The 18,718-nt window shown below is 37.0% G+C and overlaps 1 long non-coding RNA gene across 1 annotated transcript in view; it reads left to right on the top strand.

Annotated features, from left to right (window-relative positions):
- Positions 1-18,718, top strand: part of LOC122917265 — a 146,475-nt gene that overhangs the window by 33,834 nt on the left and 93,923 nt on the right. The window lies entirely within an intron of this gene.

The following is an 18,718-nucleotide window of genomic DNA, read 5'->3' as shown; positions in this document are numbered from 1 at the left end:
AAATCAGCAGCCAGAAGGCATTTACACAGAAATAGTGCTTCCTTTTCTCTCCATCTTCCATAATCTATGGCACTAGGAAAATTCCCTTTCCATGGTTCATCGTCTTAATGATCTGTAATCACCAAGCACCTTCATTCTCAGCCTTCACCCTCCACAATTCATACACTCCCCCTCACCACACACCACACCTTTTCCCTCCAATTCCCTCATCCTCCAGACTATTACAAAATCAAGGAAATGTTCTTACAGAAATGAATCTACACAGAATGTGGAAATAGCCTCAGCAGATATATTTTTATCTGATCCTATCACTTACACACACATTTACTACTTTGAATCATATTTCAATCAGAAACCTTTCTATTATCATGATGTTTTCTCCTAAAAGTGTGTTTTGTTTATCCTCTTAAATGACTTCTCATTACAAAATCAAGAAATATTGTCTATTAAACCTTAATTTATACAAAGAATTAAGCATATACACATATGTTAGATATGTTTAAAAATAGGTATCATATATCATCATACATCAAGTGTATTTAAAGTACATAAATGCAGTATATACTAGTGTAAAAATCTAAACCATGCAGAAGTGATAAGTAAAACTTCTGTTGTCTTTTCTTGGGTACAAGAAACTTGAAGGTACTTCACTCTCATATTTGCAATGAAAAAACGATAAACTAAATTATGACTGGTTTTGAACCTATTAGAGAACTAAGTTCACTGACAAACCACTGTTCTCCAATCTAAAAAGAAGCAGCAGCCTGAAGGGAGAGAGAGGAGGTGAGCACTGGCTCACTTGTAGATATGAATGGGTACTTGCAACAGGAGTTCCATGTAAATGACAAATTGTTGAAAGCTGCATTTGGACCCATGGAGGGTTGTGATGTTCCTGGAGTTTACAGATATTGGAGGACTCCACATCCATTGAAGACAATAATCAATAAACATCAATGGGTGTTCACAAAAAAGACAACGATGAGCTGTAAGAAAGTTTCCATTGTAGTGCACCGGAGGAGAGGAACAGCAGTCATATGGGATGGACAAGAACCTCCGCTTGGACTCTTCTCTTCTGTGTCCACTATGGAACAAAAGCCTTAATCTGTAGGAGGTGGGCAAGTATACTACCATTTTGGGGGTGCTGGAGACACTTTTTACATCCAGGGGAGGAGACATGGGAAAAATTCTACTCCTGGGAAGTGGAAGACGATGCACTAGTCTCAGAACTAAGCGAGGAAAGGAGAAAATAAAAACACGGCATTCCCCAAATTTGGGACACTATGACTGACACTAAAGTTTAACCAAGGGGACAAAATGCCCCTCAAGTCCCCGCAGCCAAGCTGGGAAACTCTGGATAACAAATAACAGTTGAAAACCAAAGAATGAAGGGCAGGCAAGCATGCAAAAACCCTTTCAGAGGCACTGAGCAAAAAGACCAAGGCCCAGAGCCATGCAAACATTGTTTTGGAAAACCAATCCGCACTCTACAGACATGGTTGATTGGGATGAAAATTCCGTCAGAAGTTTAGGAAGATCTGTACAGGGATTCTCTGCATTATTTTTGTCACTTTTCTGTAAATCTAACATTATTAATTAATTAATTTATTTGTTTATTTTTTAAAGATTTTATTTATTTATTTGACAAGTAGGGGGAACAGCAGAGAGAGTGGGAAGCAGGGCTTCCAGGGAGGAAGGAGCCCAATGTGGGGCTTAATCCCAGGAATCTGGGATCATGACCTGAGCTGAAGGCAGACACCCAACTGAATGAGCCACCCAGGTGCCCCAGAGGTCTGAAATTTCAAAGAAAGATTTTATGAAGACAGAATTTTTAAAATATAAATTCCAGGGAAATAATTCCCATGTTTTAATTTCTCTCTCTCACTGGATCATTCATCACACTTCAGATGATTAGGCTGGTAAGAGGCAGACTAGCTACAGAAGTGCAAGACATGTGAGAGAAGGAGACTTCAGGAGGACCGCAGGTGCACCTGACTGCAACCGTGTGGGTTAACCAAGGAGAGTTGCCCAGCTGAGCCGAGACAACTTCAGATTCATGAGCAAAATATGTAATGGTGAATGCTTTAAGTCACTGTTTTGGGGTAGTTTGTTATGCAGCCGTAGATAACTGAAAGAGTGAATTTATTTAGAATCATCCCTAGGATTATTACTGCATTTAGACACAATTGTTGTCCTTCTGTTCCAATTAAGTTAAAAGCCTTGAATCTTAAAGCCCTCAAAGTGATGTTTGTGTGGTCCTCTGTGTTTTATTGAGATGAACTTACTGTATCTCAGAGCCTTTAGCTTTACCGACAACTAAATTTGTCAGAACTCTTATCTTTCCTCATGAATTCAACTGAGTTGCTTAAAGTAATGGAAAACAGTTTTGCATGAATCATCTTTCTGAAGCCTTTATTTAGTTTTCTGGTAATCTCCTTCATTTGCTTGGCTGTTTTTTCACAGAAGAAATTTGAGCTGTGATGTTCAAATCAATACTGTGCTTTCTATATCTGAAACAGCATGAAAAGCTCTAATCAAATGCTTAGATAACTACAGGCTATTATCTCTACTTCTTGGTCACCCTTTTCCTTTCAAAACCTTAGATGAAGTTTGCAGTATCTAACTATACCAAACCATAGGGACATTCAAACCCATATTATCAAATTCTATTTTCAGTCTTACTACTGATTCACTGTAAGACACTGGAAAAACTGCTTAAACTTGCAAGGCATGAAATAATACATTAGAAATATATGTCCTTCGTTTATGCCATGTGTTTATCCCTCCATTCTTAGTCTGAGTGCAATGAAAAATGTTTTCTGAAATGCCTACTTATTAATGTATAGCAACTTCTAAATGTGACATCGCCTCAACTCTCAAAAGCTGAAACACAAAAAGGTTTAAGCAAGAAGTTCAGGATTTTTTTAAAGATTGTTAATTGCTTATAGAAGGAACTGAGAGATGAAGTGCCATAAAAAAAAGGAGGAGGTAAACCCTGCTCTCTTCCTTTCACCTCTGTAATGACTTGATCTTCAAAATAATCTCTCTTTACAAGATGTTTTTCCTGGTTCTTTCCTCCCTTCTGACATCACAAATTACAAGCAGAAAGGGAGAAAGAATACATAAATAACAGTGTCAGGAAATGGTAGTAAATTATCCTGTAACAACTGTGTGTCACGTACTTAGTCAAGTAAAAACCGAATTAAAATAGAAAACATATTTCATAATACTTGTCATTATTCTTAGCCTCTAAATTGATGTTAATAACATAAGATACATTAAGACTTTAATAATTCCTTGATCATTGAGTTATTTTATCAATGCACTCCTTAGCCAATTTATTAATTTTGCCAATTTTAAACAATGGGCCATCTGAAGACCCAAGAAAATGGAAGTAGGATGCAAACTATTAAATCCCTCAAATTGTATTACCAAAATTTTAAATAAGCAAAAGATAATTAAATATCTAAAATTATAACAATTACTAATTCAATCTCAATAGATGATAGCAAATATAAAATTCTTTAAAATTCTGGAAAATCGTAAGGAATGTGTAGACATCCACCAATTGTAAATTGGTAATTATACTTTAGTACTTAGACCCAAAGAGCCATCTTTAAGATGTGATTAAATAAATAAATGCATATTCATGTAAAAGAATATTTATCACATATTAAATGAAAAAAATTTCTCAGTGATAATAAACTACACATTTCCCTATGACAGTGATGGAATAACAGCAACTAGACTTACCCTCCATCACTAAAATAATATTTGAAATCTAAACAAAATATATGAAAGAGGAGTTTCCAGGTATTGGACAACATACAACAAAAGAATATGGTATCTGAGAGGAAGGCTTAAGGCAACCTAGAACTATTAAACTGATTAGAAAAATATACAAATGCATGCCAGGACAGTTTTTCAGACTAATGAAAAGAATACAGTAAACTCCTGGACCCAACAATGTAAAATTCAGAATGAATATTATCCAATCAAAAGTTACTGGGCATGCAAAAAGCAGAAAAGTAGGGTGCATGGGTGGTTCAGTGGGTTGATCATGTACCTTCTGCTCAGGTCCTGGTCTCAGGGGCCTGGCTGGAGTCCCACATCAGGGTCTCGCCTCAGATGGGAGTCTGCTGCTCCCTCTCACGCTCCCTTTGTACTCTCCCTCCCTCTCTCTCAAATAAATAAGTAAAATCTTTTTTTTTTTTTTAAAGGGGGTAGGTAAGAGTCAAGCAGGAGAAAAATCAATTACTAGAAATAGAGCCCCAAATGATAATGATAATAGAGTTCTCAAACAAAGGTGTGGGATATAAAGCTTTTATGCATATGTTCCACACATAGAAGAAAGCAGAGAAAAGGTGCGTATGAAAATGAGACATACTGAGATATATGGGAGAAACTCAAGTAAACTTCCATAGATTTAGAATCTTTAAAATAAAAAATACACTGAATTGTATCAACAGCTGTTCGATACCACGGAAGAGACTAGTGATATTGAAGAAAAAACAACAGAATATATCCAAAATGAAACACACAGAGAAAAATAAGAGTTAAAAAAATGAACAAATCCTTGTGGATAAGTGGGACAATGTAATGTCATTTGGTATCTGTTTAACAGTCTCAGAAAAGAGATAGGAAGACACAAAATAATTGAAGAAATAGAGGCTTTAGTGGATCTCTCTTCATTTGTCAATGATTTCGTGGTCTATATAGAAAATCTTAAGGAATCTTAAAAAAAAAAAAAAATCTACTTGAGGAGCCCCTGGGTGGCTCAGTACTTCTGACTTCTGATCATGACCTCAGGGTCCTGGGATCAAGTCCCAAGTCTGACTCCCCACTCACCAGGAAACATGCTTCTCTCTCTCTGCCACCCATGCCACCTCCCTACTTTGCTCGCTCTCTGTCTCTCTCTCTCTCTCGTGCTGTCTCAAATAAATAAATAAAATCTTTAAAAAATTCTATGAGAACTCTTCAAGGTTTTCATCAGTTGGCAGGATGCAAGCATCAAACAAATAAAAATTTAAATTAACAAAAATCAGCACCCAAAATAGTAACACTTAAAACATATGAGAGAAGCCTATAAAGAGGAAATAACATGTGGAGTCTGCAGAAAAATGTTCAAATGCAAGGATCATTGTGAGTAGTGTTTTTCATATTATATAATCTCTTAAAATAATCAATTGTTTAAAGCAGTATAATAAAAATCTATTGTGGAATTTAAACATAGGTGACATAAAAATCAAATTTATTTCTATATACTAGTAATGAACAACTGGAAATTGAAATAAAAAAATAAATATTGACAGCAGCAGTCATCAAAAACCAAAATGTTTAGGGATAAAGCTAACAAAATATGTGAAAGTCCTGTACACTAAAAACTGCAAAACATAACAAAATTTAAAGAAAAATAAAAGGAGTCCTTTATTGTGTTTAAGGGTTGGAAGACTACATATATTATTTAATGTCAGTTAGTCCCAAATTGATCTACAAATTAAATGGAATTCTAATCTTCATCCTGCCATTTATTTGAAAATTTGAATCTCATATAAAAACTTATGTGGAAGTGAAATAGGAATCAATGGGGTGCCTGGGTGGCTCAGTGGGTTAAGCCTCTGCCTTCGGCTCAGGTCATTATCTCAGGGTCCTGGGATCAAGCCCCGATTCTGGCTCTCTGCTTGGCAGGGAGCCTGCTTCCCCCTCTCTCTTTGCCTACTTCTAATTTCTCTCTCTCTGTCAAATAAATAAAATCTTAAAAAAAAAAAAAGAAAGAAAAAAAAAGAGAAATGGGAATCAAATAGAGCAACTTTGGAAAATGAAAGCAAACTTGAAGGAATTACATTGCCCAATTTGAGTACTTATTGCAAAGCTACTCTAAATAAATAAATAAATAATAAAAAAGGATTGTATTGGTGTCTAATTGAATGAATAAGCCAAAGTAACAAGATAGAATGTCTGCAAATAGACACAAATATCAGTTGCTTTTTTACTCAATTTCAAATGCAATTTGCGGGAGTAAAGATAGTTTAAAAAGTTGTTACTGGGTATGTATAGTAAAAAATTAGTAGGTCTCCAAAATTGCAACATACACAAAATTGCAATATACACAGAAATCATGTATGTATTACATATGTATTATGTATGTACATATGTATATGTATGTACATATGTATTATGTATGTATTACAATATGTATTACAGACTTAAATGCAAAAACTTATAGACACCTTGGATAAGACATCATAAACTCAATTCTATTAACTGATATAAATTGCATTCATTTTTATAGTACAAATCAAATGAATTGAATAGAAGAAAAATGGATTCTTTGGTTTCTAACAAAGTGAAGAATTCTGCTTGGCAGAATTGAGCAAAAAGACAAGTGCTATAGACTATATGTTAATGTCCCCCAGAATTCATGTGGTGAAATCTAGTACCCAGTGTGATCATATCAGAAGTGGAGCCGTTGGGAGGTGATAATCTCATGAGGAAAGAACCCTTGTGAATGGGATTATTGTCTTCACAAGAGACCCCAGAGAGCTCCCTTCCTTACACCATGTGAAGACATGGTGAAAAGATGAATATCTATGAAAAAGGAAGTGAGCCCTCATTAGTCACCGAATATGCTGGCACCTTGATCTTGGACTTTCTAGCTTTCAAAATTCTGAAGAATAATTTTCTGTTGTTCATAATTCATTCAGTCTATGGTATTTTGTTATACTGAAACAAAACATTATAGACTAGAAGAAAATATTTGCAAATCACATATCTTATTAAGAATTTATGTAAAAAAGAACTTATATCAAATACAAAGGAGTCTTCAGATTTCTATTTAAAAAAATCCAAATACAAAAAAAAAAATCCAAATACAGATGGGCAAGTAAAAATGGGAAATAAAAAAAAACTCAGCACCTATTCCAATAATAGCAAAACTTAGAGCATTAAATTACTTATAACACAAAAATCTTCAAGAAGAAATGAGACAAAATTATTATGTGTTTGTGTGTGTATACATAAGGACACAATATATGGAAGCACACACATGAATTGTCTGCATGAAAGATAATGCCTCTGGGTGGCTCACCTGTTAACATCTGCCTTTGGCTCAGGTCACAGTCCAGTGGTCCTTGAATTGAGCCCCAACACAGGATTCCCACTCATTGGAGTGTCTGTCTGTCTGTCTCTCTCTCCTTCTGCCCCTCCTTGGGCTCATGCTCTCTCTTTCTCAAATAAGTAAATAAAATCTTAAAAAAAAAAAAGAAAGAAAGGTAAGGCCTCTGGTTACAGGGAATCAGATTGTAGTTATCTCATTTCTTTGCCTTTCCATATTCTACTAATTCTTTGTTTTTCTCATATCTCCTTTCCCCTTGGTAAAGTCAGTAAGACTTTGAAAGGGATCGCAAAGAATTTTACTGGATATTTAAAAGCAAAATTTAAAAAATGACAGTTATAGAAAATCATAAGATATGTATAGAATGAATAGTCCTTTAAATTTTTAACAGAATGAGTTTAAGGTCTCCCACAGATATGAAGTCTTAATTTTATTTCACTACATTTCTTCTGAGTTATTTTATTGCATATCTATTAGCCAGTTTTTCTAACGGGTTTTAATGACGCCAATCTTCTCCCTCTAAATTGGCACATATTAGCATTTAGATTTCATCTTTCTAGTGACCATGAGATTTAAAGGTGGCAACCACCATTCCTAGAAATAAGTAATTACATCAGCTCACTCTAATACCCAACAGGGATCATTATTTGTTTTTGTTATTGTTTGTGGTTTTTTGGGAACATTATTTTTAGACTTTTTTTAATGTGTTCTCCCTTCCTTCTAAAATTTATTAGCATCATCATTATTATTTTGTTTCTCTTATATGGACATTTAAATTTCTGTGTTCCTTTGCAGAGCTGACCTTAGCAATACCGGGATGATTAGATATGCCACTAGACCCGTGACTACTCCAATCCCTTCTCATCTTCCTCACCTGTTTTTAGCTGTCTCTTCCTCCTTAGTGGAGCAGTACACCATCAACATATCATGTAACACTCATAATTTTATATACCTTAGATAAAGAATGAGAATAACACATGTTTAAGGCTGCATCAACAATGAAGTAGACTGTCAGTGTAGGGTAAGTTTTCTTGGGTTGTGATGCATTTTTCTAGGTCACTGGGGGTGCCAGGGGGCAGTATGAGAGCATCAAATTCCTGAGGGAGGAAGTGCTACCAAGGGGACTCAGAGAGAAAAAGGTGCAGGCTCTGAAGAAAACCACGATTAACATCAAAATTCTTCATCCTTATTCCCACTTTCAAATCCTCCTGTCCTACTTATGTATCAGAAGGAACTGAGCAGGGAGGGACTTGTTAGCAGAATGCAAAGAAACCAGTTTAAGACCCAAAATTTGAGACATTGGATTCCTTATGTGGTGATGAGAGACAGACCCATGGATAGCCTTCTAAGGGAGCTTTGACAACAGCTAATGATAATTTGAATTACAGAAAGTTTTTTGTTAGTAAATTAAAATTTACAGCAAATCCAGTAACAGACTCCTTATACATGGAATGTAATGTAGGATGAAGGCAGATTTTCAAAACTGTGCTTTAAAGATGGGCTAGCCAAGGGGCACCTGGGTGGCTCAGTGAGTTAAAGCCTCTGCATTTGGCTTGGGTCATGATCCCAGGGTCCTGGGATGGAGCCCCCCATCGGGCTGCTGCTCAGTGGGGAGCCTGCTTCCCCCTCCCTCTCTGCCTGCCTCTGCCGACTTGTGATCTCTGTCAAAGAGATCACAAATAATATAATGTCAAATAAATAAATAAAATCTTTTAAAAAATGGGCTAGCCAACAAGTAGTGTGGTAGAAAGTGAATATTTTTTTCCAAAACTTACAAATTTTTCTTATACCACTTTAAATAAAACATATTGCCTTGCATTTATATAAGAAAATGCAAGAAAAGTGATGTGAATACAAGAAAATGATATCATAAATACAAGAAGAATGACATTGTCAAGGAATTAGAAAAAAATACTTTTTATAATTATGGGATTAAAAAGACTTTTTAAATGAAAAACAACCTTTAAATCTTTAAATGTCATTAAAACATTTAAAGAGTGGTTGAACAAAACAAACTATACATGTACTACAAGATGCAAGATACAAGATGCTGTTTAATACTTTAGAAGAAAGAAGTGAATTTACTGACATGAAAAGAATTCCAAATTATATTGTCATCAAATGCAATTCATGAAAAATTACAGATGATCTAACTTCTATATTAAAAAAAACTATCAAGTGTAAAACTGCAAACTCTGTATGTGGGCTGTGTATGTTTGAAAATGAAAAGACTAAGGTTGGTGAATGGGTAAAGTATGCTCTGTCCAAGGTAATTTCTGAGAAGAATATGATTATATGAGTTCATGGGACTTTCACTATATCAAAAGACCTGACATTTTTACTAGAACATTATGTTTATATATTATTTGATATATAAAATAACATATAATAATAACAGAATATGTACTGTATATTATAATTATAAACACATTTGAAGTAAAATCCAGTTTTAAGTCCCATTTTTTCTTATCATAATTGCATTAATTTGGGACTGCAATTGTTTAGCAAAGATGGGCTGAGGTTTTGTATTAATTTGACAGTGGATAAGGAAAAAAATACTAATGCCAAAGAAATTGGGTACTATTATTAGAGGTCTTTAATATGTTCGATTATTTTTCCTTTATTCTGTAAGTCACAGTTAGCCTGTTGTGGTGGTTTCTTAAATAAATCTTAAAGGCACTTTGCAAAATTGTATGACAAGATTGCAAGTCGCAGTCATATTGCATGAATATTTGGCCAGTTGGAATTCTTGAGACCTCCATCAATATATTAGCAACATAATGCAAGTGCACTTGATATAACAAGGGGATGGGAGAGTCAGGAAAGATGGACTCATCCTCTAATCACGCAAAAAATTAATTTAAAGGAATGCGATTTTTAACTTCCACTTTGTGCTAACCTCAGTTCTGATGAGTTTTGAGTATAGAAAATACTTTCATTTGTGTTTAACTTGAAAGCATGACAAATATTTGACTTTGCTATTCATCTCGCTATATAATAACTATGCCTGAAAGCCATAAAATGCATCCTATTTTAGAGTCTGGAATATCAGTCATAAACTCAAGTTATTAAAACTCCAAGAGATGAAAGTTTCTATTTACATTGATCTAATACAACAGGGCAATGATGCCAGAGCCTGGATGGAAGATAAGGCCTATGTTTGGGAACAGAATGGGATTAAAAAAGACTTTTTAGGTGGCGGGTGGCGTTGATGCATTTCCTCCTCACATGGGACAAACTCCCATCAAAAGCCTCAGGAAAATCAATGAGACATGCTGTAACTGTACAGTTAAGAATATGTCTGAGTTTTTAAAAGGTATTCATTTTAATTAATAAAGAAGCAGAGGTTGTAGATGCTCTTTATTTTCTTTTATGATCGCAGCTGGCTACCCATTTCCTAGGAGAAGTAAAGCTTTGTGAGGTATTACCACTTTAGGGAAAGAAATTATCATAGGCTTATAGACTATTTGCTTCAGAAGGAATCTTAGAGCTAAGTTTTCTTATCTCCACATTTTATAGGTTGGAAATTTTTTAAGATCTTTTCTTCAAAAGGCAGGAATTCCCTCTTCTACTCACCATTATGCAGAAAGTCTTGGCTAACTTGAAAGGGTTCCATCATTTTCGCAGTGCCTCGTGCAGGTGACTCACTGCTCAGTCAAGAACAGAAACAAGCATCAGCTAGAGGATTTTAGGAGCTTGTAAACGCGCACGTTATAACTCCATGAAGAATATCGCCCTTGTCCTTTTTCTTCTGGGGACAGCCTATAGAAGATCCAGTAGAACAAAGACAATGTCAACAAAAAATACACAGAGGGGAAAAAAAGAGGAAAGGCTCACTGTCCCCACAAATACTCTTCAATCATCAGTACCCTATCATTCACTAAGAAAAATATATATTGCAGAGGAACCCCCGATATTCTATGTGGTTTCGAATTCCAGGACCAGAATTTTTCCTTTAAAATTTTGACTTAGGTTCTTTTAATATTGTTGCATCATATATTCTGAGAGCTTCTATGGTAATAGGTTTTTATGTTTCAAAAATGGCATTTGAAAAAATCAGTACTATGATTAAAGATGCTATCAGGTGATGAGGGGAATTATGAACTATTGCACAGAGGTGGGTCAAGCATTGAGCCACTTTACTGATGAGTCATCTGAGCAGTGAGATCCTCCCAAAGTCGTCTTTGTTAGGACAAAGCCATGTTGTGCTAATCCTGCCACGATGAAAAAGGGAAAGTGAAAGGTACTGTGCAGGTTGCCCACAACTCAATTGCTACCAACCTCCCACATGCAGTACAATCACAATCAGCGAGCTAATGTTAATATAAAGCAGAAACAGGCTCACATAAGGTGTGAAGGGAAAATCTTTTCTAAAAGAGAACATAATGGAGCTGTGCCTTGTTGTCAAGGTAGAAACCCCATGGCAGGATGCAATAGAAAAGATCTAATTAGAAAGTGCAGTCCAACTTCTTACTAACTAAAGATGCAGTTCCCAGGGAGGGGACTTAATCTCTAATTTTAGTCAAAGGGCAAATGCACAATTAAGCTAACACCAATGCCTCAGCCAATCATTTAGCAGAATTCTGTTAGCTCTGGACTCCCCGACCTGCCACAGCTTAATAAGGAGTTCCAAGTGCACCAAATTGCTGTTTGTCAGGCTGAAAAGAGCACAGCCCACTGCAGCTCTACAGAAACTTTGGTCTGAACAGAACTTAAGTCTAAAATAAAGTACAGCACACATAGAGGTGGAAATGGAAACAAACTTTTCTTCATGCGTGGAAAATATCTCGTTTATCTCCAACATAAAAGTTCTGCAGCCACTGTGGGAGCAGCCACACACACTGAGGCTCTGGCCACCAAGTCAATTTGAAAATAAATAAATACATGAAATCACAGGATTTACTGAAAAAGCTTCTAGGGGAAGGAAGTTCATAATTTTGGGAATGCTTGTGTCCAGAACACCGGTGTCCTCAGTCTCCTTATAGCTGATGGACAAAGGTATTTCTCATGTATAGATGGTGATGGGTTGACCACTGTTGGTTCACATGGCTTGACCCTGTGAATAGCAGCGTTACCTTTCTTGACAATGGAGCTTGTCTCTTCACTGATGAGGGTTTGCGAGCTCCTCTCCTCTTGCCAAGGGCTCTTTAGGAAAAGGAAATAATGCAAGAGCTTTGGAAATGAATTTAATCTAAGAAAATGGTCTGGTCCTAGCTTAGGATGCACTGCTTTCTCTACCAATTTAAATTTCAGTTCAAAAATACTCAGTTATGCTTATCCACTACTTTTTTATTCCTGCAGTGTTATAGTCTGTGTCACCAAGGTCACAGAGAATGCAGAAGAAAGTAAAACAGACTCTACACTTGAGTTTCTTATTGAAAATTAAAAGTTCACAAATAAGAATACCTTAAAGAGGGATGCCTGGGTGGCTCAGTTGGTTAAGCAGCTGCCTTCGGCTCAGGTCATGATCCCAGCGTCCTGGGATCGAGTTCCACATCAGGCTCCTTGCTCGGCAGGGGGCCTGCTTCTCCCTCTGCCTCTGCCTGCCATTCTGTCTGCCTGTGCTCGCTCACTCTCTCTCTCTGATAAATAAATAAAATCTTAAAAAAAAAAAGAATACCTCAAAGAATATAAAATGATGAAATAGTACCAACAAATGTTAAGAGGGATAAAATAAAAAGACATCAAACCTATCCAGTCATGCAAATCTGCCCCCAAATAAATGGATTTCTCTAGAAAACTGGGATAGACATGTTCTTTGGCTAAAATACACATGAAATACGTTTGTGTGTGCATGAACATACATGTATACACGTGTGTGGGAAATAGCCATTAAAGAAAGCCCATGTCAAAAAAAAAAAGAAATAGCCCATGTCATACATTTTCTAATCATGAACTGAAGGAACTAATCACAAGGGAATGCATTTCTTCCCTATTTTAAACTATTCTTGTAAGACTGAAAAACTGAGATCTTGTATTTTCTTTGTATTTTTTTGTGTGAGTGGCAACATTCTGCAAATCAAATTAAGTTTCTAAATTTTTTTAATTTGGAACTTTACAAGGGCATCACAATAATTAACATAAAATTATGAGCCTTCTCATATAATAAGATAAGCATAAAAATTATATCACATATTTTAAGTATTCCTCAGTTGTTTTCACATTAATTTCTAATTTTGTATTTCTAGGCATGTAACCAGATATAGTTAAGTGTACCCATCTCTCTGGTCTAGATTTCTCTCCTTGTGCCATTCGGTCCACACTGGCTCTGTGTTTTCTTAGGTTCTGAGTTCTTATTACATACAAGTCTGTGCAAGAATGTTATTTTTTATGGGACTATTATTACTAATCATAGCATCATTTTAAAAATTCTGTATGCATTCAGACTTCATATTCTTAATATTTTTTAAGAGGGATTTGCTTCTCTTAATTACCTTACCACTTCTTATCTATTGTGAGAGAAATATTCTATTTGTCTTTGTGGTTAACCTGTAGGTCTCTATTTCTCATTAACCATTTTTTAAAAGATTTATCGTTATTTATTTTAGAGAGAAAGAGCATGAGCAAGTGGGGGAGGGGCAGAGGGAAAAGGAGAGGAGATGGGGAGAATCCTCAAGCAGACTCCTGGCTGGGCTTGGAGCTGATATGGGGCTTGATCCCAGGACCCTGAAATCATGACCTGTGGTGAAATCATCACCCGTGGCAAATTCAAGAATTGAATATAAATGACTGAGCCACGTAGACACCCCTCTCTAAAATCAGTCTTTCTCCTAGTTGCTCCTGAATTTTGTCTCTTTATCACATTCCTATGTTATGTTTGTACACATATGTGAGGTGCAACATACCACATATGTGATATGTGAGAAAGGAGTGTTTAATCATGGACTTAGCCTGGTTAATCATGGTTTCTAGAAGATAGCAGAATTAGATCTAGAATATATCTGTACTAAATATAAATCCCTGATCTGGTCAGAAATGAAGACATTATACTTCAAATGTCACATTACTATACTTAATCAGTGGCTACATTCGTGCAGGAATTTACTGTTACAAATCATGGTAATTAGGAAAGTTTGGAGGTTTAAGAATGCTGATGACACTGACTATATTCGGCCTTCCATCTTGTCCTCACCTTTGCCACACAGTTGGCACCATTTTAGGTAACTATCCTGTGACCTCACCACCATGTGCCTCACTTTATAAAAGCTGTGGGTTAAGATCTGGGCTTGGCCAGGGCAGCTGGGAATGAACATTGAGAATGGCTGTACACCTCCTGGATTCATGGTGCATTTGATTTTTCCTTGAAGTAAAAACTGTGTAAACACTATGGAATGGCTTGCTTTGCTTTTGGTATTAAAGTGCCTTCTCAGTTTGGAGGATACATCATGACCCTCCTCCAACAATTGGCTTAGTCAACATATTACCAAAAATGAATTTTTTGGTGTTTGGAATTCCAGTCGCTGTGGAATTGGTAGAGCTAAGGAGCTACTTTAAGGTGAGGGTGGCAGTTTGGGTGTTAGGACTATGGGATACTGGGGGAACATAACATTATGTTAAATGGCTCTGCGATGTCAAAAATGGCCTCAGTCACTGATCAACCTGCCTTGCGACAAAGACTACATACCACAAGCATGGGTGATAATCTCAGGAACTTAACTGATTTGATTGAATAAATGCTAGCATTTAGCATTTATTATATTAATTTATTATATATTATTTATTATATACTCATAGCTAGCATTGAGATAACTTGGCCTCAGGAAGGGGATGTTCCCTTTCTTCTCTTACATTAGACCACAATAGAAGAACTGTAAGAAATTATTCATGAACTAGGAATGAAACCTGGTATTTATGTTCAGCATTTCAGAGGCCCTGGTGAAGAATGGTTTTCATCTGGTATGGAAGACCTCTTAGAGTCAGCCCCAGAGACTTCAGTGTCAACACATTGCTAGAGTAGCTTCTGTGCTGGCTGACAAGTGAAACCAAAAGGATCTGTCATAGCGAAAATAGGTTGAAAACACACACAAAAAAACCAAAGGACTTGCCAATGATAAAACGGTGGAAAGAGGGCCCATTACAGTCTCTCAAAACAGTTGTGGCAAGATTTAATATTATCTGAGACCTTGAGAGAAAAGAGAAACAACCAAATTCAGTCTTGGTAAGCCAATGGAAGGTGTTGCCTAAGGAAAACCAGTTTACTCCCTTGAAGGAAGGCTCAAAAAAGCCAGGTGTGTTGCCAAGTGCACCTCCACTAATTGAGGAAATTCAAGGATGACCACCCCTCACCCCTGGAGAGTTAGGGGTTAAGGCAACATTGCCCTCTAGTGTGTGCAGTAAGGGGTGATCAGAGACACCATGTTGAATTAATAATTTCTTGGTTTTGTACTAACAGACCCTGTTAGCTTTAGTAGACACTGGAGCTGAATGCATACATCTATGGAAACCCCTCAAAATTTTGGGGAGAGAGTAAGGCTATTGATGGTTATGGGGGACAAAGTATCAAGGCCAAACAGCCTAATCTCTACCTACAGATCAGCCAGCATCATCTTTGCTATTTTCTAGTGATTTCAGGTAACTTGTGATGATTTATTTATCCTCCCTGTCTCAAGCAGCTAAGTCATTACAGACATACCAAGAGTCCCCAGAATCAGAGGGAAATGTGGACAAGATCCAAGGACCAGGTCCACAAGTAAAATTCCTGGGTGTCATCTGGTTGGGTAAGACAGAGGTGATGCCAGAGGCAGTCATTGATAAAATACAAGCTTTCTCAGTTCTAAAAGAGTAAAGGAATTACAGGGTTTTGCTAATTTGTTGAGTTACTGAAGACCTTTTATTCCCCATTGAGTAAAAGCTATTAAGGCCTTTATATGCTTTGGTTAAGGGAATCCAGTGGGGTTGGGTTGTTAATCAATAAGAGGCTTTCTTAAAGAGAGAAATGATAGTAAAATAAGTACAGGCTCTGGGGCATAGATATTAATGCCAGATGGGAGTTGTGAATTAGAGTAGATGTAAACTGATATCCAGGAAGGTTTTGACTGGAGTTTGTGGCAATGACACAATGTGAAATCAATTATAGTCATTTGCATAAATTCAATAAAAGTCTGTTCTCCTCGTAACATGACACCATTAGAAGTATCAGTTGTATTACCAAGGCTTTGAGTGGAATGTCCTATTTGAGAAAGACATGCTTAGGCATAGATATGACCAGACTGCTTTAAGCAGGCTCAGATAGTTTTAGGATTTAAGCAGCCTCAGGATAGTTTGAGGACCTCAGGAAAAGAGGAAGTAACCAAATAGGTAGGTATTGGTTGCGAGTCTGATGGCAAGTATTTGGCTTGGCGCTTAACCTTGAAAGGCTATTAAAGGTTCAATCTAAAATTCCTTAAGAGGAGCTCAGCAGACAACTCATCCAGGCTCTTTCTTGGGTTGACCTGCAATCCTGGTTTTGTGTCTGACTGATACCCCTCTGTGAGAGTCCTCCGGGTTACACAGGGTCTGTGTCTTTGGGTTCATCAACACAGAGAAGGCCCCGGTCACCAGAGCTGACCATTACCTGGAGGGTTCTGACTTGTGGGGAAGGAGCCCAAAAGAGGCCCTGGTTCCAGCTGTGCTCTTCCTGTTTTATTGGTTCAGAAAATCACTGGACTACTTCTGGCCTCAGCTTCTTTATCAATAAGACAGGCCAACTGATGATCTAAGGCATTGTTCCCACAAATGCCTGGAAGGATGTGGTGATGAATGGTTAATACCAATTTCCTCCTTTTTTTCTTCTACAGTCATGTTTATTGAAGTATAATTTAGATACAATAAAAATGCACAAATCTTGTGGTGCCTGACTGACTCAGTCAGTAGAGCGTGCAACTCTTGATCTCAGGATTGTGAGTTCAAGCTGCAAGTTGGGTATGGAGATTTCTTAAAAATAAAATCTGGGAGAAAAAAATGAAACAAAAATAATAAAAAACAAAACAAAGCAAAACGAAGCCCCCCACAACAGCACAGTAAAATTTAAAAGAACCTAAATGACCATTTACTATTCTTGATGTACTTAGGTAAATAATGAGGCCAAGTTTTTTAAAATTGAATATATGCAACTTAGTCTTAATTTGGTTACCTTTGCTAGGAGTGAGGATAATTTTAGGAATCAATAACTATTTAGGAATAGTTTTTAAGAATCAGTAACTGATTTAGGAGTAGATTTTAGGAATCAGTAACTGAATCAGCAATCAGTTATTTATCAGGAAGCATACCTTTATGGATATTAGATTCTAGTTCTGATTTCCCTTGAATGTTTATTGTTTACCTATAAAAGTAGGCCAGATCCTAAATCGTTGTGGTTTCCTTGCATATCTAATTTTCTACTTGATTGCTTGCACTCTCTAGGCCTGATTGTGAGAGCCCACCTGCAAGACTGTTAGGTCTGAGGAAAGGACCCCTTTACCAGGTCACTGGCATATCTCCTATCAATATTTAATTGCTGTGGCATAAGGATGCATGTCACTTCCCAATAGCTGCTCCTAGAGTCATCACAGAAGAATGCTGTGCAAAGATTTTTCAGGTCATAAAGATGTTGTGGTTGGAATGCAAGAGTGCTGACAACACAGGCTCCCATCTTGCTCTCCCCATTGGTGCATAGGTGACACTGCTTTAGATAACCAGTAGAGAAGACTGGTGCACCGAAGGCTCTAGTTGAGATAACTAGAGGAGAGCTGGTGCACAGATGGTTTTACTCGAGTTAACTACCTTGTGACCACACCACCAGCCCCCTCACCCTATAAAAGCTGTGGGTTGAGGTCTGTGGGGTGGTTTTTGTATAGCGCTCTGGATTGCCTGCCTAGACAACTGCCCCTGTTGGTAAGTTACCCTAAATAAAACTCTGAATAAACACTGTAGAATGGCTTACTTTGTTTGTTTGTTTTTTTTTGGGGGGGGAGGTATTTAAGTACCATTTCAGTCAGGAGGATACATTACTGACCCTCCTCCAGCTTCTAACAGGAGGATTGTACAATTTACTAATTCCCTCTTCAGGCATAGGTCCACAACAAGCTAGAAAAGGGTCAAAGAATAAAGAATGTTATTAATTTTGGGGCTCCTTGGTGGCTCAGTGGGTTAAGCCTCTGCCTTTGGCTCAGGTCATGATACCAGGGTCCTGGGATCGAGCCCCACATCGGGCTCTCTTCTCAGCGGGGAGCCTGCTTCCCCCTCTCTCTCTGCCTGCTGCTCTGCCTACTTCTGATCTCTTTCTGTCAAATAGGATCTTTAAAAATAATAATAATAATAATGGTATTGATTTTATTACAAATCATGCCATGTTTATCAACTTGCAAATACGATGATTTTGGTATGTTCTGTTAGGAGTAATGGCTAGGACTTGAGGGTGAAATTAAATTGTTTATCGCTTATTCTCAAATTTAAACTTTAAGAAGTTCTGTTGAATTTGTGGAATCCAGTTATTGGAATTTACCCGCCTACCATTTAGAAAATCTTGGCTTGCCTCATAAACCATCAGCATCAGCTTCCTTAAACCTTCCTTGAGCCCTGAATGCTTTTGTACTGATGACACACATGACTGCACTGATAAAAATATCAATACACTATGTTGTAGATTAA

The sequence above is a fragment of the Neovison vison genome, chromosome 1 (assembly GCF_020171115.1).
Source record: "Neovison vison isolate M4711 chromosome 1, ASM_NN_V1, whole genome shotgun sequence".
NCBI lineage: Eukaryota > Metazoa > Chordata > Mammalia > Carnivora > Mustelidae > Neogale > Neogale vison.
Note: the sequence above shows the minus strand (reverse complement) of the source record. Positions and strands in the feature narration are given on the sequence as shown.